At 46.0% G+C, this 25546-nt stretch overlaps 1 protein-coding gene across 8 annotated transcripts in view; it reads left to right on the top strand.

Annotated features, from left to right (window-relative positions):
• The window catches only part of LOC141103571 (uncharacterized), a 142709-nt gene that overhangs the window by 58042 nt on the left and 59121 nt on the right, over positions 1–25546 (top strand). The window lies entirely within an intron of this gene.

The following is a 25546-nucleotide window of genomic DNA, read 5'->3' as shown; positions in this document are numbered from 1 at the left end:
CACCTCTGCGGTTTTTATTTTTTGCGCTATAAACAAAAAAAGACAGACAATTTAAAAAAAAAAAAAAAAAAAAAAACAATATTTTTTACTTTTTACTAAAATAAATATCCAAAAAAATAAATAAAAAAGAAACAAATTTCTTCATCAGTAGGGATGGGCTGTCTGTTCGAGTCGAACATGAGTTCATTGAACATTGGCTTTTTGCCCGTTCGCCGAATAGCGAAACAATTTGGGGTGTTTGCGGTAAATTCCAAAGCTGCGGAACACCCTTTAAAAGTCTATGGGAGAAATCAAAAGTGCTAATTTTTAAGGCTAATATGCAAGTTATTGTCATAAAAAGTGTTTGGGGTCCTGGGTCCTGCCCCAGGGGACATGTATCAATGCAAAAAAAAACGGCCTTTTTTACGGGAGCAGTGATTTTAATAATGCTTAAAGTGAAACAATAAAAGTGAAATATTCCTTTAAATTTCGTACCTGGGGGGTGTCTATAGTATGCCTGTAAAGTAGTGCATGTTTCCCGTGTTTATAATAGTCCGAGAGCAAAATGACATTTCTAAAAGAAAAAAAAGTCATTTAAAAGTGCTAGCACTAGTGCCGGCTATTAATGAATTGTTGGTCCTTACAATACACATAAAAGTCATTGAAAGTCATTGAAAAATTAAAAAAAAAAATACGTGGGGCCCCCCAAAATTCCATTACCAGGCCCTTCAGGTCTGGTATGGATATTAAGGGGAACTCCGCGCCAAAAATTTTTTAAAAATGGCGTGGGGTTCCCCCCAAAAATCCATACCAGACCCTTCAGGTTTGGTATGGATTTTAAGGGGAACGCCTCACCAAAATTTTTTTAAAAATGGCGTGCGGTTCCCCCAAAAATCCACACCAGACCCTTATCCAAGCACGCAACCTGGCTGGCCACAGGAAAAGAGGGGGGACGAGAGAGAGCGACCTCCCTCCTGAACCGTACCAGGCCACATGCCCTCAACATTGGGAGGGTGCTTTGGGGTAGTCCCCCCAAAGCACCTTGTCCCCATGTTGATGGGGAGAAGGGCCTCATACCAACAAACATTGCCCGATGATTGTGGGTGTCTGTGGGCGGGGGGCTCATTGGAATATGGAAGCCCCCTTTAACAAAGGGGACTCCCAGATCCCGCCCCCCCCCCGTGTGAAATGGTAATGGGGTACATTGTACTCCTACCGTTTCACCCAAAAAAGTGACAAAAAAGGTAAAAAAAACCCACACACAGCTTGGCACAAGTCTTTTAATAAAAAAAAAAAAAATTCCAACGATGTAATCCTTCTACGATTCACGAACGATACTGTCTCCTCCATAGGAGGCACCCGGCATAATGGCGTGCGACTCGGATGACAGTTCTTAAATAACTGAGGGCGGGGCCACCCGCCCCCTCTGATGCAAGGGGAAATGCCAGGGTTACCCAGTGACATGTACGGGTGACCCTGCCCCCCCTCTGATTTTTGGGGGGACCCCACGCCATTTTTTTAAAATTTTAGCGCAGAGTTCCCCTTAATATCCATACCAGACCTGAAGGGCCTGGTAATGGAATTTTGGGGGACCCCCACGCATTTTCTTTTAAATTTTCAATGACTTTCAATGACTTTTATGTGTATTGTCAGGACCGACAATTCATTAATATACGGCACTAGCGCTAGCACTTTTAAATAACTTTTTTTTTCCTTTAGAAATGTCATTTTGCTCTCAGACTGTTATAAACACAGTAAACATGCGCTACTTTACAGGCATACTATAGACACCCCCCAGGTACGAAATTTAAATGAATATTTAATTTTTATTGTTTCACTTTAAGCATTATTAAAATCACTGCTCCCGAAAAAAATGCAGTTTTTAAAACTTTTTTTTGCATTGATAATGTCCCCTGGGGCAGGACCCAGGTCCCCAAACACTTTTTATGACAATAACTTGCATATTAGCCTTTAAAATTAGCACTTTTGATTTTTCACATTCGAGTCCCATAGACTTCAATGGTGTTCGCATGTTCGAACAAATTTTTTGCCTGTTCGCATGTTCTGGATGCGAACCGAACCAGGGGGGGTGTTCGGCCCATCCCTATTCATCAGTTTAGGCCAATATTATTATTATTATTACTCGAGATTTATATAGCGCCAACAGTTTACGCAGCGCTTTACAATATATAAGGGGGACAACACAATTACAGTACAGTTCAATACAAAAGGTACAGGAGGGCCCTGCTCGTAGAGCTTACATTCTAAAGGGAGGGGGTGGTGGTACAAAAGGTAATAGCTGCAAAGAATGATTTGATGGGGGTGGCTCAGGGACAGTTATGTGGGTGTGGGATAGGCTTCCCTGAATAAATGAGTTTTCAGGGATCTCCTAAAGGTGGACAGGGTAGGGGCTGGTCGGACATACTGGGGCAGGGAATTCCAGAGGATGGGAGAGGCTCTGGAGAAGTCCTGAAGGCGAGCATGGGAGGAGGTAACAAGGGAGCTAGAGAGCAGGAGGTCCTGGGAGGAGCGGAGGGGGTGATTTGGGCGATATCTGCAGATGAGGTTGGTGATGTAGATGGGGGCGATGTTGTGAATGGCCTTGTATGTTATGGTTAGCATTTTGAATTTTACACGGTGGGGTAGGGGAAGCCTGTGAAGGGATTGGCAGAGAGGAGCAGCAGTCACGAATCGATTAGTGAGGTGTATTAGTCTAGCAGCAGCATTCATAATAGACTGAAGGGGGGATGGCCTGCTTAAGGGTAAGCCATTAAGGAGAGAGTTGCAATAGTCGAGGGGGGAAATAATCAAGGAGTGAATAAGTTGCTTTGTGGTGTCATTAGTCAGGAAGGGTCGAATTCTGGAGATGTTGCGGAGGTTAAGGCGGCAGGATTAAGCCAGTGATTGGATATGGGGGCTGAAGGAGAGGTCAGAGTCAAGGATTACACCCAGGACCCTGGCATGTGTGGAGGGACCAACGGTTGTGTTGTTGATATTAATGGTGAAGTCACAGGATGGAGACCGTGAAGGAGGAAATATAACAAGCTCAGTTTTAGAAAGATTAAGTTTGAGGAGGTGGTGTGACATCCATACCGATATGTCATTCAGCAAGTTTGAGATCCATGAGATAGTGGGGGTGAGTTGAGGAGTGGAGAGATAGATCTGTGTGTCATCGGTAGGGATGAGCCGAACACCCCCCGGTTCGGTTCGCACCAGAACCCGCGAACGGACCGAAAGTTCGCACGAACGTTAGAACCCCATTGACGTCTATGGGACTCGAACGTTCGAAATCAAAAGTGCTCATTTTAAAGGCTAATTTGCATGGTATTGTCCTAAAAAGGGTTTGGGGACCCGGGTCCTACCCCAGGGGACATGTATCAATGCAAATAAAACTTTTAAAAACGGCCGTTTTTTCGGGAGCAGTGATTTTAATGATGCTTAACCACTTCAGCCCCGGAAGGTTTTACCCCCTTCCTGACCAGAGCACTTTTTACAATTCGGCACTGCGTCGCTTTAACTGCTAATTGCGCGGTCATGCAATGCTGTACCCAAACGAAATTTGCGTCCTTTTCTTCCCACAAATAGAGCTTTCTTTTGATAGTATTTGATCACCTCTGCCGTTTTTATTTTTTGCGCTATACACGGAAAAAGACCGAAAATTTTGAAAAAAAATGATATTTTCTACTTTTTGTTCTAGAAAAAATCCAATAAACTCAATTTTAGTCATACATTTAGGCCAAAATGTATTCGGCCACATGTCTTTGGTAAAAAAAATGTCAATAAGTGTATATTTATTGGTTTGCGCAAAAGTTATAGCGTCTACAAACTAGGGTACATTTTCTGGAATTTACACAGCCTTTAATTTATGACTGCCTATGTCGTTTCTTGAGGTGCTAAAATGGCAGGGCAGTACAAAACCCCCACAAATGACCCCATTTTGGAAAGTAGACACCCCAAGGAATTTGCTGAGAGGCATGTTGAGCCCATTGAATATTCATTTTTTTTGTCCCAAGTGATTGAATAATGACAAAAAAAAAAAAAAATTACAAAAAGTTGTCACTAAATGATATATTGCTCACACAGGCCATGGGCATATGTGGAATTGCACCCCAAAATACATTCTGCTGCTTCTCCTGAGTATGGGGATACCACATGTGTGGGACTTTTTGGGAGCCTAGCCGCGTACGGGGCCCCGAAAACCAATCACTGCCTTCAGGATTTCTAAGGGCGTACATTTTTGATTTTACTCCTCACTACCTATCACAGTTTTGAAGGCCATAAAATGCCCAGATGACATAAAACCCCCCCAAATGACCCCATTTTGGAAAGTAGACACCCCAAGCTATTTGCTTTGAGGCATGTTGAGTCCATGGAATGTTTTATATTTTGACACAAGTTGCGGGAAAGTGACAAATTTTTTTTTTTTTTTTTTTTTTTTGCACAAAGTTGTCACTAAATGATATATTGCTCACACAGGCCATGGGCATATGTGGAATTGCACCCCAAAATACATTTAGCTGCTTCTCCTGAGTATGGGGATACCACATGTGTGGGACTTTTTGGGAGCCTAGCCGCGTACGGGACCCCGAAAACCAATCACCACCTTCAGGATTTCTAAGGGCGTACATTTTTGATTTTACTCCTCACTGCCTATCACAGTTTCGGAGGCCATGGAATGCCCAGGTGGCACAAACCCCCCCCAAATGACCCCATTTTGGAAAGTAGACACCCCAAGCTATTTGCTGAGAGGCATGGTGAGTATTTTGCAGCTCTCATTTGTTTTTGAAAATAAAGAAAGACGAGAAAAAAAATTTTTTTTTTTCTTTTTTCAATTTTCAAAACTTTGTGACAAAAAGTGAGGTCTGCAAAATACTCACTATACCTCTCATCAAATAGCTTGGGGTGTCTACTTTCCAAAATGGGGTCATTTGGGGGGGTTTTTTGCAACCTGGGCATTCCATGGCCTCCGAAACTGTGATAGGCAGTGAAGAGTGAAATCAAAAATTTACGGCCTTAGAAAGCCTGAAGGCGGTGCTTGGTTTTCAGGGTCCCGTACGCGGCTAGGCTCCCAAAAAGTCTCACACATGTGGTATCCCCGTACTCAGGAGAAGCAGCAGAATGTATTTTGGGGTGTAATTTCACATATTCCCATGGTATGTTTGAGCAATATATCATTTAGTGACAACTTTGCGCAAAAAAAAATAAAAAAAATAAAAAATTGTCTCTTTCCCGCAACTTGTGTCACAATATAAATTATTCCATGGACTCAACATGACTCTCAGCAAATAGCTTGGGGTGTCTACTTTCCAAAATGGGGTCATTTGGGGGGGTTTTGAACTGTCCTGGCATTTTATGCACAACATCTAGAAGCTTATGTCACACATCACCCACTCTTCTAACCACTTGAAGACAAAGCCCTTTCTGACACTTATTGTTTACATAAAAAAATAATTTTTTTTTGCAAGAAAATTACTTTGAACCCCCAAACATTATATATTTTTTTTAAAGCAAATGCCCTACAGATTAAAATGGTGGGTGTTTCATTTTTTTTTTCACACAGTATTTGCGCAGCGATTTTTCAAACGCATTTTTTGGGGAAAAAACACACTTTTTTACATTTTAATGCACTAAAACACACTATATTGCCCAAATGTTTGATGAAATAAAAAAGATGATCTTAGGCCGAGTACATGGATACCAAACATGACATGCTTTAAAATTGCGCACAAACGTGCAGTGGTGACAAACTAAATACATTTTTAAAAGCCTTTAAAAGCCTTTACAGGTTACCACTTTAGATTTACAGAGGAGGTCTACTGCTAAACTTACTGCCCTCGATCTGACCTTCGCGGCGATACCTCACATGCATGGTGCAATTGCTGTTTACATTTGACGCCAGACCGACGCTTGCGTTCGCCTAAGCGCGAGAGCAGGGGGGACAGGGGTGCTTTTTTTTTTTTTTTTTTTTTTTTTCTTTATTATTATTATTTTTTTATCTTATTTTTAAACTGTTCCTTTCATTTTTTTTTTTTTTTAATCATTTTTATTGTTATCTCAGGGAATGTAAATATCCCCTATCATAGCAATAGGTAGTGACAGGTACTCTTTTTTGCAAAAATTGGGGTCTATTAGACCCTAGATTTCTCCTCTGCCCTCAAAGCATCTGACCACACCAAGATCGGTGTGATAAAATGCTTTCCCAATTTCCCAATGGCGCTGTTTACATCCGGCGAAATCTAAGTCATAAAATGCTCGTAGCTTCCGGTTTCTTAGGCCATAGAGATGTTTGGAGCCACTCTGGTCTCTGATCAGCTCTATGGTCAGCTGGCTGAATCACCGGCTGCATTTTCAGGTTCCCTGTTGAGACAGGAGAGCCAGAGAAAAACACGGAAGACGTTGGGGGGGGGGGGGCATTCCCTCCCACTGCTTGTAAAAGCAGTCTAGAGGCTAATTAGCCGCTAGGATTGCTTTTACATGAAAGCCGACCGCTGGCTGAAAAGAATGATACCAAGATGATACCTAAACCTGCAGGCATCATTCTGGTATAACCACTCAAAGTCGTGAATGGCGTACCTGAAGACAAAAAAATGGTTAACAATAAAGCACAGTAAACGGTAAGGTATAAAAAATTGCATACCTGAAAAGCAAACATGATAAAACATAATAACAATAAAACATTGCAGAATAGAATACAGTAAAAAAGAACAGAACAATAGAGAGAGAGAATAGAGAGAGAAAGAACAATAAAACGACAACTATTTTTTTTTTATTTTATATTTTTGTATGTTTTTTTTTTTTTTTTTTTTACACTTTTTTTTGTAACTAACTTTTATAACTGTAACCGGTTCCAGGTTCGGGTCTCTCAAAATGCGATGGCATCTTGGGAGACCCTGTGAAAGTGTGCCTAGTCTGTGCAATGCTGTACCCTACGCTAATACTCAACTATTGTATGGTAGCGTTCAAAACATTCACCAATGCAAAGACCAGGATTGTCAGGACAGGAGGGACAATAATAGAGGGTGTCACGTCTATATCCGCGTTTGCTGCAGACACAACATCTTTTTTGGGGGTTCGTTGGGTAGGGGTACTCGGGAGGACATAAAGAAAATGCCTCTCATGCAGCCGACTGCATTTGGTTGGGGATGTGAATGGGGGAAGTACGGGCGCTGCAGAAGCGGTGGGTTCCCAATTAGGATTGGCGAATGCAGCAGGAAGGGCACTATGGGCACGACGGGCCTGTGTTTGTCTTCTTGGTGGCAGTGGGACACTACTTGTGCTTGCCACCTCACCAGCTTGAACTGCACTTATGGGACTCGCCACGTCACCAAGTGTTACTGCAGTGCTGGTTTGACTACGACCGGGGTGTACTAGGCCGCTGGTGCTTGCCAGTTCACCAAAACGCTACCAAAAAAACTGTTAGCGATCGCAGGGATCAGGCCTGACTCTGCGAACGCTGCAGTTATGCGTTTAGTGTTTTGTAAGTGTCAGTGATCGATCGATACTGCACTTGGGTGGGCTGGGCTGGGCCGGGCGGAGGGGCAAAACGCAGGTGCTAGCAGGTATCTGGGCTGATCCCGCTAACACTGCGTTTGTGGGAACCCTAAACTGCTGGGGACGCTAGTATAGATCTGATCGGATCAGATATTGATCAGTTCAGATACTATACCACTAAGGGAGGCGTATGCTGCGTGCGTGGGTGTTAGCGGTACTGGTGCTAACCTGACGCTGCCTGGGGCTGGTGCTTGCCAGTTCACCAAAACGCTACCAAAAAAACTGTTAGCGATCGCAGGAATCAGGCCTGACTCTGCGAACGCTGCAGTTATGCGTTTAGTGTTTTGTAAGTGTCAGTGATCGATCGATACTGCACTTGGGTGGGCTGGGCTGGGCCGGGCGGAGGGGCAAAACGCAGGTGCTAGCAGGTATCTGGGCTGATCCCGCTAACACTGCGTTTGTGGGAACCCTAAACTGCTGGGGACGCTAGTATAGATCTGATCGGATCAGATATTGATCCGATCAGATACTATAGCACTAAGGGAGGCGTATGCTGCGTGCGTGGGTGTTAGCGCTACTGGCACTAACCTGACGCTGCCTGGGGCTGGTGCTTGCCAGTTCACCAAAACGCTACCAAAAAAACTGTTAGCGATCGCAGGGATCAGGCCTGACTATGCGAACGCTGCAGTTATGCGTTTAGTGTTTTGTAAGTGACAGTGATCGATCGATACTGCACTTGGGTGGGCCGGGCGGAGGGGCAAAATGCAGGTGCTAGCAGGTATCTGGGCTGATCCCGCTAACACTGCGTTTTCGGGAACCCTAAACTGCTGGGGACGCTAGTATAGATCTGATTGGATCAGATATTGATCCGTACAGATACTATACCACTAAGGGAGGCGTATGCTGCGTGCGTGGGTGTTAGCGGTACTGGCGCTAATCTGACGCTGCCTGGGGCGACGCATATCACCACCGGGCGATCAGGGGGCTAAACCTTTATTCGGTAATAAACGGCAGGTGCCCTGACACTATAAAAAATAAACGAACTAACCAGCGTCACTCGTAACAGTTATACGGTGATCAGTGGTGAAAGGGTTAACTAGGGGGCAATCAAGGGGTTAAAACCTTTATTAGATAGTATATGGGGGTCCCTGACGCTATAAAACGCTGACGGCGAACCTAAATATTTACGTTCCTAACTAGCGTCACCAGCGACACTAATACAGCGATCAGAAAAATGATCGCTTAGTGACACTGGTGACAGGGGGTGATCAAGGGGTTAAAACTTTATTAGGGGGGGTTAGGGGGGTATCCTAGACCTAAAGGGGGGTAATATTCACTGCCCTAACACTGTAACTGTCACAAACTGACACTATGCAGTAATCAGAAAAAAAAAAAAAAAAATACTGCTAATGTCAGTTTGTGACAGGGGGGGGGGTGATCGGGGGGGGGATCGGGGGGCGATCGGGGGGGGATCGGGGGTGTAAGGTATGCCTGGCATGTTCTACTGTGTGTGTGTGTGTTGTGTGCACTTACATGTCTTCTCTCCTCGGCGCTGGGACGGAAACTGCCAGACCGAGGAGAGATGACATCACATCCTCTGCCTGTGTGAAACTACACACAGGCAGGGGAGGATTCCTATTGGCTGGGAGCGATCGCGAGGGGGGGGCCACGATCGGATGGTCTCCCCCTCGCCTCCCGACGCTCCTAGTCAGATGCCGACCGCCGGTGGCACCGGGGGGGGGTCCGATCGGACCCCCCGCCCGCGGGAGGCAGATCACGTACAGGTACGTGATTCTGCCTGCCCGTGCCATTCTGCCGGCGTATATATACGTTAGGCGGTCGGCAAGTGGTTAAAGTAAAAAAAAAAAAAGTGAAATATTCCTTTAAATATCGTACCTGGGGGGTGTCTATAGTATGCCTGTAAAGTGACGCGTGTTTCCCATGTTTAGAACAGTCCCTGCACCAAATGTCATTTTTAAAGGAAAAAATCTCATTTAAAACTGCTTGCGGGTTTAATGTCATGTCGGGTCATGGCAATATGGATGAAAATCAGTGAGACAAACGGCATGGGTACCCCCCAGTCCATTACCAGGCCCTTTGGGTCTTGTATGGATATTAAGGGAAACCCCGCACCCAAATTAAAATAAGGAAAGGTGTGGGGCCACCAGGCCCTATATACTCTGAACAGCAGTATACAGGCGGTGCAAACAAGACAGGGACTGTAGGTTTGTTGTTAAGTAGAATCTGTTTGTAATTTTGAACATTTTTAACGTGTTTAGCTCCAGCCAAAAAATCTTTTCTAAGCTTTTTGGAAAACATAGGGAAGGGTTATCACCCCTGTGACATTTGTTTTGCTGTCTTTCCTCCTCTTCAGAAGATTTCACCTCACTTTTTTGTCCCAATGAAAAATGTTTTTTGAAAATTTGGGTTTTTTTGTGGAACAAGGATTGGAAAGCATCAGTGGAAAGGAGAAATTGTTTTCCCATATTAACTCTTACAGGAAAGAATTTCCCTTCCTAGGGGTAGATTTCATCTCACTTCCTGTTGTCTCCTTCCGTTTGCAAGTAGGAGTCGTTTGTAAGTTAGATGTTTGAAAGTAGGGTCCTGCCCTATATACTCAGCAGAAATTTGGGCCTTAGGTGTTGCTGTGGCCACAACACTGTAAGCCCTCACAGGGCCCTGCTGTGAAATATTAGATCAAGAATTGTAATTACATGCCCCTGTTGAACAGGAGCTGAAAAATTAGGCCTTAGGCACTGGTGCTGGTGCCACAACACTGCAACCCCTCACAGACACTCTAGTTGGAACGCAGGAACGAGCCCTGCTGCAAAGTATTGCTTCAAAAATTGTAATTACACGCCCCTGTTAGACAGGGGCAGAAAAATTGGGCCTTAGGCACTGGTGCTGGTGCCACAACACTGCAACCCCTCACAGACACTCTAGTTGGAACGCAGGAACGAGCCCTGCTGCAAAGTATTGCATCAAAAATTGTAATTACACGCCCCTGTTAGACAGGGGCAGAAAAATTGGGCCTTAGGCACTGGTGCTGGTGCCACAACACTGCAACCCCTCACAGACACTCTAGTTGGAACGCAGGAACGAGCCCTGCTGCAAAGTATTGCATCAAAAATTGTAATTACACGCCCCTGTTAGGGGCAGAAAAATTGGGCCTTAGGCACTGGTGCTGGTGCCACAACACTGCAACCCCTCACAGACACTCTAGTTGGAACGCAGGAACGAGCCCTGCTGCAAAGTATTGCATCAAAAATTGTAATTACACGCCCCTGTTAGACAGGGGCAGAAAAATTGGGCCTTAGGCACTGGTGCTGGTGCCACAACACTGCAACCCCTCACAGACACTCTAGTTGGAATGCAGGAACGAGCCCTGCTGCAAAGTATTACATCAAAAATTGTAATTACACGCCCCTGTTAAACAGGGGCTGAAAAATTGTGCCTTAGGCACTGGTGGTGGCGCCCAGAACCAAAAATGTTCTTACAAGCTATCAGCGTGATGATTGAGGAGGAAGAGGATAATTACTCAGGGATAGTCACTCAGCATCAGCATAGGCAGTCTTTGAAGGGATCTGAGATTTCAAAAAAAATTATTCGGTTACATCAGCATCAGGTGCTTGGTAGCTGGTGGTGATCCAAGACTCATTCATTTTTATGAAGGTCAGCCGATCGACCGAGTCGGTGGACAGACGCACCCTGTGATCGGTTACCACGCCTCCAGCAGCACTGAATGTGCGTTCCGAAAGAACGCTGGATGCAGGACAGGCCAGTAGCTCAATTGCATACTGTGCAAGCTCTGGCCAGTGATCCATCCTCAAGACCCAGTAACCCAGAGGATTTTCGGTGGGAAAGGTGTCCAAGTCTGATCTTGCCCCTAGGTATTCCTGCACCATGTAAAACAGACGCTGGCGATGGTTGCTGGAACCGATCATACCTTGGGGCTGCGGACCAAAAAATTGTCTGAACGCATCGGTCAGACGGCCACCTTCTCCACCGCTCCTTCTTTGACTGACCGAAGCCTCAGCAACACGTTGTCCAGAAACAGGAGTTTGTAACCTCCCAGTCTCTGGGAACGCGTTGCACAGACCTTTCTGCAAGGCCTCCCGAAGATGTTTCATCCTCTGCTCCCTCTGCGATGGCAAGATAAGGTCCGCAACCTTACCCTTGTAACGTGGATCAAGGAGGGTTGCCAGCCAGTATTGGTCCTTCTCCTTGATACCACGAATACGAGGATCCTTACGCAGGCTTTGCAGGATCAGGGAGGCCATGCAGCGTAGGTTTGCTGAGGCATTCGGTCCGGAGTCCTCTGGGTCACTAAGAACGACATGGTCCGCAGCCACCTCCTCCCAGCCACGTACAAGTCCATGTGTTTCTTGGGACTGATCCCTTAAAGACTGCTGCTGATGCTGAGTGCCAGGCTCCACCTCCATACTGACACAATCTTCCTCCTCCTCCTCTTCCTCCTCGTCCTCTTCCTGTGTGATCGGCGGGCACGCAGGAACACTGTCTGGATAAAGGGGGCCTTGAGAGCTAAGGAAGTCCTCCTCTTCCTGCCTCTGTTCTGCCTCAAGTGCCCTGTCCATTATTCCACGCAGCGTGTGCTCCAACAGGTGGACAAGGGGGACAGTGTCACTGATGCATGCACTGTCACTGCTCACCATCCTCGTGGCCTCCTCGAATGGTGACAGGACAGTGCATGCATCCCTGATCATGGCCCACTGGCGTGGGGAAAAAAAACCAAGCTCCCCTGACCCTGTCCTGGTGCCATAGTCGCACAGGTACTCATTGATGGCCCTCTGCTGCGTGTGCAGCCGCTGCAGCATGGCCAACGTTGAGTTCCACCTGGTGGGCATGTCACAGATTAGGCGGTTCTTGGGCAGGTTAAACTCCTTTTGGAGGTCCGTCAGCCGAGCACTGGCATTATATGACCGGCGGAAATGCACACAGACTTTCCTGGCCTGCCTCAGGACATCCTGTAAGCCCGGGTACCTGCCCAAGAACCGCTGCACCACCAAGTTAAGGACGTGAGCCAAACAGGGCACATGGGTCATTTGTCCCTGTCGGAGGGCAGAGAGGAGGTTGGTGCCATTGTCGCAAACCACCATTCCTGCCTTAAGTTGGCGTGGCGTCAACCACCTCTGAACCTGCCCCTGCAGAGCTGACAAAACCTCTGCCCCAGTGTGGCTCCTGTCCCCCAAGCACACCAGCTCAAGCACCGCATGGCATCTTTTGGCCTGCGTACCTGCGTAGCCCCTTGAACGCCTACGGAGCACCGCTGGTTCCGAGGAAGAGGCCATGGAGGAAGAAGAAGAGGAGGGGGTGGAGGAGAGAGGTGTGTCACAATCAGCATTTTGGAGGCGTGGTGGCGGAACAACCTCCAACACTACTGCACCTTGTCCTGCATCCTTCCCAGCTGCCAGCAGAGTCACCCAATGCGCCGTGAAACTTAGGTAACGTCCCTGTCCATGCCTGCTGGACCATGAGTCAGCGGTAATATGCACCTTACCGCTGACCGCCCTGTCCAGCGAGGCATGGACATTGCCTTCCACATGCCGGTAGAGAGCCGGAATCGCCTTCCGTGAGAAAAAGTGGCGTTTGGGTACCTGCCACTGAGGAACCGCACATTCCACAAACTCACGGAAGGGGGCAGAGTCTACCAACTGAAAAGGCAGCAGTTGAAGTGCTAGCAATTTTGCCAAGCTAGCATTCAACCGCTGGGCATGTGGATGGCTGGGAGCAAACTTCTTTCGGCGGTGCAGCAGCTGGGGCAGGGAAATTTGCCTGGTACAATCTGACGTCGGTGTACCAAAAGCAGATTGCCCACAAGTACTTGGCTGTGACACACCTAATTCTACACCTTCATTCCTCTCACTGCAGGTCTCAGAGAGGACTGAAGGTCTAGTGGGGTTGGAAATCTCAGCTGATGAGGAGCAAGGAGAGATCCTCTTTGTTCTTTGGTGTGGGTCTTTTAGATACGCTTGCCAACGAACTGCATGGCAGGTCAACATATGTCTGGTCAAGCATGTGGTACCCAAGCGGGAGATGTTTTGGCCACGCGAGATACGCTTGAGACATATGTTGCAAATAGCAGCGGTGCGATCTGATGCACTCGTCTCAAAAAAGGCCCACACCAAAGAACTTTTTGAATAACGCGCAGAGACTGCAGCGCCCTGCACATGTGGAGCTTTGGGGTGTGATGCAGTCAATGTGCTGCCCTTAGGCTGGCCCCTGGAGGGCATCCTGCCTCGTTGGTGATGTGCCGCCGCCTCCTCCTCCTCCTCCTCCTCTCTCCTATCAGGCACCCACGTTGAGTCAGTGACCTCATCATCCCCTCCCTCCTCATCACTGGAGCAAACCTGGCAGTATGCTGCAGCAGGGGGAGCATGACTGCCAGATTGCTGTCCTTCTTGGGCACCCCCTCTGTCCGTGCTCATGTTACTGCCTTCATCGAGCTCAGTATCGTCATCAGAGCCTTCCAAACGCTGGGCATCCTCCTGGAGCATGTACCCAACACTGTGGTCAAACAGTTCGAGGGAATCCTCATGAGGACATGGTGGAGCTAGGGAAGGAGTCACTGATGACATTGAGCTGAGGGAAGAGGCCGCTGCTTTGCCAGACAAAGCACCCTGGGCATGGGTGAGAGAGGATGAGGAGGATGAGGACGGCTTGGTCATCCACTCGACCAAGTCTTCCGCATGTTGCGGCTCAACACGGCCAGCTGCCGAAAAAAAGGCCAAGCGTGTCCCATGGCCACGTGCTGATGAGGATGCACCGTCTCCACGACCAGCACTAGACACAGAGCCTGCTTGCCCTCTCTTATTGGCTTGTGACTGTCTGCCTCTCCTTCTTGGCCTTCCAGACATACTAATGGCCTGTAGCTGCACTAAGCTGGGATAGAACACCTGTAATTTTCTTCAAGTAGCTTTATATACTGTAACCAGACAAGCCTGCCTGTCAGTAGGAAGATAACAGGAACGGATCTAGCTGAACACTGTGAGCAGGACGCACTGTACTAAATGTAAATAGTCTAGCTGCCTGACCGTGGTACTAATAGGATCAAATAGAACACCTGTAATTTTCTTCAGGTAGCTTTATATACTGTAACCAGACAAGCCTGCCTGTCAGTAGGAAGATAACAGGAACGGATCTAGCTGAACACTGTGAGCAGGACGCACTGTACTAAATGTAAATAGTCTAGCTGCCTGACCGTGGTACTAATAGGATCAAATAGAACACCTGTAATTTTCTTCAGGTAGCTTTATATACTGTAACCAGACAAGCCTGCCTGTCAGTAGGAATTTAACAGGAACGGATCTAGCTGAACACTGTGAGCAGGACGCACTGCACTAAATGTAAATAGTCTAGAAGATAACAGGAACGGATCTAGCTGAACACTGTGAGCAGGACGCACTGCACTAAATGTAAATAGTCTAGAAGATAACAGGAACGGATCTAGCTGAACACTGTGAGCAGGACGCACTGCATTAAATGTAAATAGTCTAGATAGAAGATAACAGGAACGGATCTAGCTAAACTGAATACAGTGTATATATATATATGCAACACCTGGGATGCATATATATACACAATACACTGTAAGTGCAGCTAACTGACTGACTGTTCTGCCTAATCTATCTAACTCAAATCAAATGACACTGTCTCTCTCTCTCTCTATCTCTCAGCACACCGGAACACACACTACACAGGGCCGCCGTGCAGGCGGCCTTATATAGTGTGGGGTGTGTACTAAATCCCCTGAGCCATAATTGGCCAAAGCCACCCTGGCTTTGGCCAATTACAGCTCTCTCTACTGACGGCGCTGTGATTGGCCAAGCATGCGGGTCATAGTGCATGCTTGTCCAATCATCAGCCAGCAATGCACTGCGATGCCGCAGTGAATTATGGGCCGTGACGCGCCACACGAATTTAGCGTGAACGGCCCATAACGTTCGCAATTCGGCGAACGATCGAACAGCCGATGTTCGAGTCGAACATGGGTTCGACTCGAACACGAAGCTCATCCCTAGTCATCGGCATAGAGGTGGTATTGGAAGCCATGGGAGGTTATCAACTGGCCCAGGGAAGAGGTATAGAGTGAGAAAAGGAGAGGCCCAAGGACGGAGCCTTGGGGTACCCCAACAGAAAGAGGAAGGGGAACGGAGGAGATGGAGTTGTAAGTGACACTGAAAGTGCGCTGAGATAGGTAGGAGGAGAACCAGGATAATGCAGAATCACGGAGGCCAAGGGAGTGTAATTTGCTGAGGAGCAGCAGGTGGTCAACTGTGTCAAAGGCAGGTCTAAAAGTATGAGTATGGAGTAGTGGCCATTGGTTTTGGCAGCTATTAGGTAATTGGTGAGTTTTAGTAGGGCAGTTTCAGTAGAATGTTGTAGGCGGAAGTCAGACTGTAGGGGGTCGAGAAGGTTGTTGTCCGTGAGGTAGCGACTCATTTGGTCATGAACAAGACGTTCGATGAGCTTGGAGGCAAACGGGAGCAGGGAGATAGGTCTTAAGTTATTCAAGCAGGTGGGGTCTAGTGAGGGTTTTTTGAGTATGGGGGGTAACCAGTGCATGTTTGAGTGGGGAAGGAAAGGTGTCGGAGGAGAGGGAGAGGTTGAAGATGTGGGTTATCGAGTTGAGGATAGAGTGGGAAGGTGGTCGCAGTAATGTAGTGAGGTGGGCCATGGAGAGGAGTTTATCAACTTCTTCTGTGGTAACTGGGCAAAAGGAGGAGAGTATTGAGTGTGGTGTTGGACCTGATATGTTGGGTAGGGGAGGAATTTGAATGCTGGATATCTCCTTGCAAATTGTGTTGATTTTGCTATTGAAGTGGTTGGCAATATGTTGAGCGGTAAGCAAGTTGGTGGGTGGGGGCAGTGGGGGGTGAAGTAAGGAATTAAGGGTAGAAAAGAGTTGACGAGGTTTGGATGAGAGGGTTTTGATGAGAGTGTTGTAATAGGTTTGTTTAGCAGTGTGGAGGCAGGAGTTGTATTTGAGAAGGACAGATTTGTAGAGGGTAAAATCTTGCAGGGATTTAGATTTACGCCATGCTCCCTCAAGAGCATGGCTGTGTCTCTTGAGACTTCTGGTGTCGTCTGTTTGCCAGGGTTGTGGCAGATGGGGCCTGGTTCTGCGTGTAGCAAGAGGAGCAAGTACATCTAGGGAGAATGACAACGTGGTGTTGTAGATGGAAGTGGTTAGGTCTGGGCAGGACAGGGGTGCGATTTTGTCATAAAGGCCATCAGTAGCAGAGTGAAGAAGGGAAGGTTTGAGGTTGCGAAGGTTCCTGCGGGTAGTGGTTTGTGGGTTGGCAGCATGGGATATAGGAGACAAGGAGAGTGTGAAACGGATAAGGTTGTGATCAGAGAGAGGAAAGGGTGCGTTGGAGAGATTGCAGGGAGTGCAGCGATGGGAGAATACAAGGTCGAGAGTGTTGCTGTTGGAGTGAGTGGTGGTTTGTGTCCATTGTGTTAGGTTAAAAGAGGAGGTTAGGTTGAGTAGTTTAGAAGTGGTAGCATTATTAACATTGATTGGAATGTTAAAGTCACCTAGGATGATGGCAGGCACTTCGGATGAAAGAAAATAGGGTAGCCATGCAGAAAAGTCATCCAGAAAGCGTGACACTGGTCCAGGAGGCCGATAAATGACTGCGACCCTCAGACAAGCTGGGGAGAAAAGACGAATGCAGTGCATTTCGAAAGAGCAGGTGGAAAGAGAGGGAGGTGTGGGCAGTACCTGGAAGGTGCATTGTGGGGAGAGGAGAAGTCCGACACCACCTCCTTTTCGTCCACTGGGTCTGGTGGAGTGAGTCCAGAGAAGGCCACTGTGGGACAGTGCAGCTGGAGAGGTAGTATCGAATTCCTGGAGCCAGGTTTCAGTTATAGCAAATAGATCAAGGGATTTGGAGAGGAAAAGGTCATTGACAGAAACTAGTTTGTTGAAGACTGAGCGGGCATTCCAGAGGGCACATGAAAGAGGAGGGCTGACTTGTGGAATCAGGGGAATTGGGATAAGAAGGTTGAAGTTACAACTACTGTTGGAGGAGGTAGATGGCCAAACTTGGCGTTGGGAATTGGGTGTGGGAGGGCCGGGGTTTAGTGCGATGTCCCCAGACATTAGGAGTAGTAGGAGGGTGAGGGTGGTAAGGCGGGAGTGGGATTTATAGGAGGGCAGATGCTGTGGTGGAATGGACGTGGTGATACTGTGTGGGCTTAGAATGAGCAGGAGGTAGTAAGTGGAGTAATATTGAGTGGGCAGAAGAGAGGGAGATATGTAAAGGTTGGGGGCTGGAGAGGGGGGGTAAAGACATGAGAGTTTGAGGAGAGAGGACGTTATAACAAAGATTAGTGTGAGCATTTTAGATGGTGGGGACAGGCTAATAGAAGGAAGGCTGATGAAAGTTAGAGAATGAAGTGGAATGTCCTGCAAAATAGCTGTGGAACAATAATGTCTGTACTTACTTTTTTGTAGCAGTGCCTTAGTCAAAGTGCCCATGTCCAAGTGCCAAACACTTGTTGCCGGCGTGACACTTTGCGCAAGGAGTGACCAGCCTAATGTGTATTCTTGTATTATAATGTGTATTCAATATGTATTCTTCTACGTATTTTTGGTAAAAAAAACAATTGCAATAGGCGTATATTGATTGCTTTGCACAAAAGTTATAGTGTCTACAAAATAGGGGATAGATTTATGGCATTTTTCTTTCCTTTTTTTTTTTTTTTTTACTACTAATGGCGGTGATCAGAGATTTTTAGCAAGACTGCAACATTGCAGTGGACAGATCAGACACTTTTTTGGGACCAGTGACATTATTACAGTGATCAGAGCTAAAAAAAAGCCACTGATCACTGTATAAATGCCACTGGCAGGGAAGGGGTTAACACTAGGGGGTGATCAAGGGGTTAAGTGTGTCCTAGGGAGTTGTTTCTAATTGTAGGGGAGGGGACTGACTGGGAGTAGAGAGAGACAGCTGTTCCTGATCACTAGGAAGAGACAATTGGGGTTATTTATGAAAGGCAAATCCACTTTGCACTACAAGTGCAAACTACAAGTGCAAAGTTCACTTGAAATTGCACTGAAAGTGCACTTGGAAGTGCAGTTGCTGTAGATCTGAGGGGGACATGCAAGGGAAATAAAAAACAGCATTTTAGCTTGCACATGATTGGATGATAAAATCAGCAGAGCTTCCCCTCGTTTCAGATCTACCCCCCCCCCAGATTTACAGCGACTGCAATTCTAAGTGCACTTTCAGTGCAATTTTAAGTGCACTTGTAGTTTGCACTTGTAGTGCAAAGTGGATTTGCCTTTCGTAAATAACCCCCAATCTCTCTCTAATTTCCTGTTCCACTTTGTTTACTATGGCAGATTCCCATTCTAGCTCTCTGTGGAGCGATTGCGGGTGGCCAGCGTACATCATGGCCGCAGGCCACGCGCATCAGCTCCGGCTCGTGCCTGCTATAGCAATTGCATGGAGCGCTGTACTGGTACGGCGATTCACACAATAGAGCTGTCCTGCCGCAGTATAACTGTGGCGGCTGGTCAGCAAGTATTTAAAGTAGGGTTGTCCCTATACCGACACTAGTATCGGTATCGGCACCGATACCGAGCATTTGCCCGAGTACTTGTACTCGGGCAAATGCTCCCGATGCTTCCCCCGATACCCGGAAGACAGCTGAGATCGGCGCGTGGGGGAGTTACAAGATTCTCCCCCAGCGGCTTTCACCAGCTTTAGTGACATACAGCGGTGATCGCTCACCGCTGACTGTCACTGCATCCTCCTCCGTGCCCCCTCCTTTCCTCTGTGCCTCTCCGCTGTCCCCCTCCGTTCTGCTCTCCTTATCTGTCCCCCTCCCTTCTGCTCTCCTTATCTGTTTCCTCCGTTCTGCTCTCCTTATCTGTCCCCTCCGTTCTGCTCTCCTTATCTGTCCCCTCCGTTCTGCTCTCCTTATCTGTCCCCCTCCGTTCTGCTCTCCTTATCTGTCCCCTCCGTTCTGCTCTCCTTATCTGTCCCCTCCGTTCTGCTCTCCTTATCTGTCCCCCTCCGTTCTGCTCTCCTTATCTGTCCCCCTCCGTTCTGCTCTCCTTATCTGTCCCCTCCGTTCTGCTCTCCTTATCTGTCCCCTCCGTTCTGCTCTCCTTATCTGTCCCCCTCCGTTCTGCTCTCCTTATCTGTCCCCTCCGTTCTGCTCTCCTTATCTGTCCCCTCCGTTCTGCTCTCCTTATCTGTCCCCTCCGTTCCTCTCTCCTTATCTGTCTCCCTCCGTTCTCCCCCTCCGTTCCTCAGTCCCCCTCCTCCTTCCTTTGTGTATGGATAGAGTCAGCTGACTCTGTCCATTCACAATAACTGAAACATTGTAATCTCCTGTGATTACGATGTGTCAGTTTATGAATGGAGAGAAGCCGCTGTCTTCTCTCCATTCATTCTCAGTGCAGCTGAGGCTGCAGAGAAAGGGACTGGGGAATCTCTATCCTCGGTCTCTTTCTCTGTCTCAAGGGGGAGATATCAGAGGTCTGTTAAGACCCCTGATATCTCACCAAAGCCCCCCAAAAGGGCTGATTAAAAAAAAAAAAAAAAACAATAAAGAATAAAAAAAATATTATTGTAAAAAATAAAAGTTGTAAATAAAAAAAAAAAAAACACACACATACCCCGTTCACTCCCCCCCCCCCCCCCCAAAAATAAGCAAGCACTGTTAAAAAAAAACAAAAAAAAACCCCAAAAAACACTGTCACGTGACATTTAAAAAAAAAGTATCGGTAATCGGTATCGGCGAGTACTTGAAAGAAAGTATCGGTACTTGTACTCGGTCCTAAAAAAGTGGTATCGGGACAACCCTAATTTAAAGTGATTTAAAGTATTAACTAAAGGCAAACAAATAGGCCACTGCCCCCATCTATAACTGGCCTTCACAGCAAGGAGCACATGGAAGGGCCATGCATGTCAAACAAAACCAAAGACATTTTCCAGCTTAACTCACCAACCAGTCTGCAAACAACCAAATTATCCTGTCTAACAGCATGCTTTAAAAAAAGGGGTTTAGTTTGCACACATATGCAAAAACATGAGTAAGCTGCAGAACCACTTCACGGCACCCCAGTATTATTTGTAGTCCTAACTCTATAAATTTTTGATAGTCACAGTGGAAACACATACATGTGCCTTTGAGGGATGGGCTCCCTCCAGAACTACCTGCCCTCTATCTAGCCATTATAATGCATGTGCTTCCACTGTGGAGGCTCTCAAAAAGTTATAGAGTTAGGATTGCCTTGCTTTGGAGGGATCTACTCTCCCTTCCTGTTTTTATTATGAGACAGAAAGTGAAGATAAAGCTCCCTTATGGGACACAGATGGCAAAAAAACTGACTGTGGTTATAATCCTTGCTTACTCTATAAAAAGTGAAAAAAAAAATGTTGCCTTTAGTTCTACTTTAAACCCCCTGGCGGTATTCCTGAGTCTGGCTCGGGGTGGATTTTCAATACCAAAAGCGGTATCCCCGAGCCAGACTCAGGATCGCATCGCAGGATCCTTGTAGAGGTTACTTACCTTGTCCCCTGGATCCTACAATGTCTCCCCGCTGTGATCTGTGAGCCGCCGTGTCTCGCTCGATTCACAGTGCCGAGCTCCGTTCCCTGCGAGCGTTGCAGCGCACGGCGACGGAGTTCGGCGCCAAATTCAAAAAGTAAAACACACAGTACAGATACAGATCTTACAGATTACAGATTACAGATTAAAGTACTGTATCAAATAATTACACACCCCCTTTGTCCCTAGTGGTCTGTTCAGTGTCCTGCATGCAGTTTTATATTGTAAATACTGTTCTTTCTGCCTGGAAACTGGAGATTGTCCATAGCAACCAAAACTGTCCCTTTACATCAAAAGCGGTTTTAGACCAGCTAGAAAACAGCAATAATAAATTAGAATCACTTGCAGGATTGAGTGATAGTGATTTGTGGGGAAATCCGTCATCAAACACTAAAAGTAACGAAAGCGACAATTCTGCAACTGAGCAAATTTCAGTGTTTTTGATTTGATTACATTATTGAATAATTGTTATTATTATTATTTGTTATAATTATTTATAGTTATTTATTATATTATAATTTTTTATTTACTTTTTCAAACTTTATCATACACGGGATGTCTACTAGACTCTTGTTTGGACAGATTTAAGTGAATTATTCCTAAGAATTACAGGCCTACAATATAAAACGCCAAATTTCCAAGCAAAATAATTGTACCGCTTTCAGCACCAAAAATCTGAAATAATCATACCGCCAGGGAGGTTAAGCAAAAGTTGCTTAAAGAGATCTGTGCTTGCAAAGAAGAAAGCAAAATACTTAACTATCCTGCTGTCCCTGAACACTGAACACTGGTCTGATGCAGAGAAATCCCGAGGTGAAGTTCATTCTGAAACAGACACTTCCGGGATCGTCCATCTCCTGTGACCTCCCCTGCACTTAGTGATCCTCCCACCACCCCCCTTATCATTACTATATCTTGTACTGCCATGACAACCCATGACAAATATACATTGATCATTAATACCCTTTGTGTATAAATGTTTACAAACAATAAATTGTGTTTTTAAGAATACAAGGTCAAAATCTGTTAAATATCAGACTCAATTTACCAATACAATGCATAAATAATGGATTCTTTTTTACAAGTGGCTGTACCCCTAAAAATGCTTGAAGTGTCTATTGGGGTACATACGGAACTGGTTGATAAGCTGTGCCCTAAACTGAGGAAATGATGTCTTTTAAACCATTCTAAAGAGCCGGGACAAGATTTACACTTCCTGCCACCCTAAGCCAACTATCTTGTGCCCACTTACTGCAGAATGACTGACTTTAGTATTATAATGACAAGACCTGACCTCATAGCCACACAAGTCGCACTGAGTGAGGATAGGAGTGGAGAAGACGAGCAAGACAGATTCCCAGACAGTACACCTAAAACTGATGATTAGAAGATGAGGCAAACTCTCACCCTGCTCTGCTATCAGTTCAGTTGTGTGCTTACAGTTCATCCACACTGGGTCTGTACAACACTATTCCACTAACAATAATGCCGTATACACACTACCGGACTTTGACAGCAAAGGTCCGACGGAACGAATACGCCGGACAATTCAATCGTGGGATTCATCGGACCTTTGCTGTCGAAAAATCAGACGGACTTTAGAAATAGAACATGTTTCAAATCTTTCCAACAACTCGAGTCCGGTCGAAAAATCAGTTCGTCTGTATGCAGCTATTGGCTACTGGCTATGAACTTCCTTATTCTAGTCCGGTCGTACATCATCACGTTTGAATCAGTCAGACTTTGGTGTGATTGCGTGTAGGCAAGTCCGTTGCGTCAGTACTCCGTCGGAACTCCGTTAAAAAGTCCTTCGGAGTTCAGTCCGCCGAAAGTCCGCTCATGTGTACACGGCATTAGAAGAACCCAGCTAAATTGTATCTGAATGCAGGCAGGGCAGCAGTCTGGATCCTTTATAATACAAGAGAATGTGTTGTTGACAGCAGAATGATGTGTGGGTGGCTGTGTGCTGATCCCAGAAGCCTTGTTGTCCAAAGCCATGGTCTATGTTGACAATGCAGAAATGAAGAGCTTTTGTAATCAATATGAGATAAAATGTAACAATGAGCAATAGGCAAAAAAATAAATGTCTCCTATTAAAAAAGACAGGGAAGTAACTTGAAATCTTAGCAAATCTCTTATGGTCAGTAAACCTTTACAAAGACTTAACTGCTCTCTCTGTCTAGCAGATTGTTAAAATTATAGTTTTTAGATGTCTCTGTAAATGACAGAACTGTCTTTTTCAGTACTTTTCAGTAGAACAAAGGGAAATATCATAACCCTCATTAGTCATTCTTTAAAACCAAAAAAAAAACAAATAAAAACCTGTGCTACTCCTATTCTTTTTGTTTAGTACTGGTCATGAATCCACTTAATACAATCCACACCTCATCCACACAGTACTATACAGTACATAAAATAACATATAGAAAAAATACATTGAGTCCATGATAAGTGCTTGGTGCATACACAGTAACACTATACACTCCAGTTTTTTTCTTGATTTTCCACTGTGAACTGTTCAGTGCACAAATTAATTCATAAAGCGATCATGAGATTTAAAAAGGGAAAACCACAATGGGACATAATACATACCCCAATCAATTGGTCTCTGGCTATTATGGGTCTCACAGAGGGGAATAAATGTAATGATGGTAGAAACTTACCAATCATATAAGTGATAAATAATTATGTGTCCCTGATAGGTAAGGAGAGGATGGAAACACCCATAAGTAGATACAGTGGATTACACCATGGATTTGATTTATCAAAAGTCCAATTCTTGGGACATAGACAAAAATTATTACAAATTGAAACCAGATGAATTTATCAGATGTCAGCTGCTAAATACCCAGGCTTAAATTAAGCTATTAGCTTCAAGCCATTTTTATAATCATGAATCACCTACTATGTCCTGTCTGTGATATTTCCCCTTCTGTCCTTGACACATCTTCTGGTCTTGTTTGTTGCTGTTCTACTTTAACCTCTCATTGCCTGGTGTTTATATCCATTCAATTTTGTTTGTATTCTTAATTTATTGTTATTATGGGCTAGGTCTCTCTCAGAGGGCACATAATGTTTTAGTTCTTAGCTATCCTTTTTAGGTTGGGCCTTTCTTGCCATCCCTAATCCCAAATCTATTATTGGCAGTAAGTAGGGGAGCACTATGTCTGCCTATCTGGGTATCGTACGGACGCGTGGGGTGGGGAGGTCCCCCTCACGGGTAGGCTTCCGTTATTCCACGGATGACCTGGTCCCGCATCAGGTGGGAACTATTTTGACTTATTTTGGGTTTCCCCTGTCCCCCTTCTCCCCATGGGAATTTGGTTGGTCAGATTCCCTTCTCTCCCACCTCTGTCCCTGTTTTCTTTCCTGGAGTAAGTGGGCTTCCCCCATCCTTGGGTTTCCCTTTGAAGCCCCCTGCCCTAGTTTTGGTTGTTGGTCTTTGTTGGTTTGGCCTGTTTGGGTTGCTGGACTGGGGCTGACTGGCACAATGATTCCATCCAGGGCTGGTGATGCAATGGTTTTTGCACAAAGCAGCCAAAAGCTCCTCTTCTGGGGTCCCCAGCCGGTGCTCTAGGCTCCTAGCTGGGCTGTGTACATCTTTAGACACACACAGCACAGCTTGGCCCACTCCCCACTCCCTGCTCACAGGGTTAAATTGAAAACAGCAGGAGCCAGTGGGTTCTCCTACTACCTATGAGTCCTGTGAGGGGAGAGAGAGCATTTTCCATGTCATTAACCACTTCTGCCCTGGATGGATCTACCTTAATGACCAGGCCATTTTTTGCAATACGGCACTGCGTTACTTTAACTGACAATTGCGCGGTCATGCGATGTTGAATCCCAAACAAAATTGATGTCCTTTTTTCCCCACAAATAGAGCTTTCTTTTGGTGGTATTTGATGATCACCTCTGCAGTTTTTTATTTTTTGCGCTATGAACAAAAAAAAGCAACAATTTTGATTTAGGGACTTTTATTTTTGTTACTAGTAATGGTGGTGATCAGCGATTTTTAGCAGGACTGTGACATTGCGGCGGACAAATCGGACACTAAGTGACAATTTTTGGGGACCAGTGACACCAATACAGTGATCAGTGCTTAAAAAATGCACTGACACTGTATGAATGACACTGGCAGGGAAGATGTTATCAGGGGCAATCAAAGGGTTAAATGTGTTCCTTATGTGTGCTTTCTAACTGTGTGGGGGATGCTGACACTGGACAAAGAGAGAGATCGGTGTTCCTGATTAGTAGGAATGACATATCTCTCTCTTTCTCTGTGACAGAATGATGCTCTGCCTTTTTTACATAGGCAGATCGCCTTTCTGTCATTCCCCGGAACGATCACAGGTGGTCCCGCTGATTGATTCTCGCTGTTTCCAATCACAGCGGGAGCGGGAGGCCGGCGAGCGCACACCCTACACCAGGAAGTGCAAACAACATACAGGTACATTGTTTTGTGCAGACGGGCCCCCCTGCAGCA

Source organism: Aquarana catesbeiana, linkage group LG07, assembly GCF_042186555.1.
Source record: "Aquarana catesbeiana isolate 2022-GZ linkage group LG07, ASM4218655v1, whole genome shotgun sequence".
Lineage (NCBI taxonomy): Eukaryota > Metazoa > Chordata > Amphibia > Anura > Ranidae > Aquarana > Aquarana catesbeiana.
The sequence above is the reverse complement of the archived record's forward strand: the minus strand, read 5'-3'. Positions and strand labels throughout refer to the sequence as shown.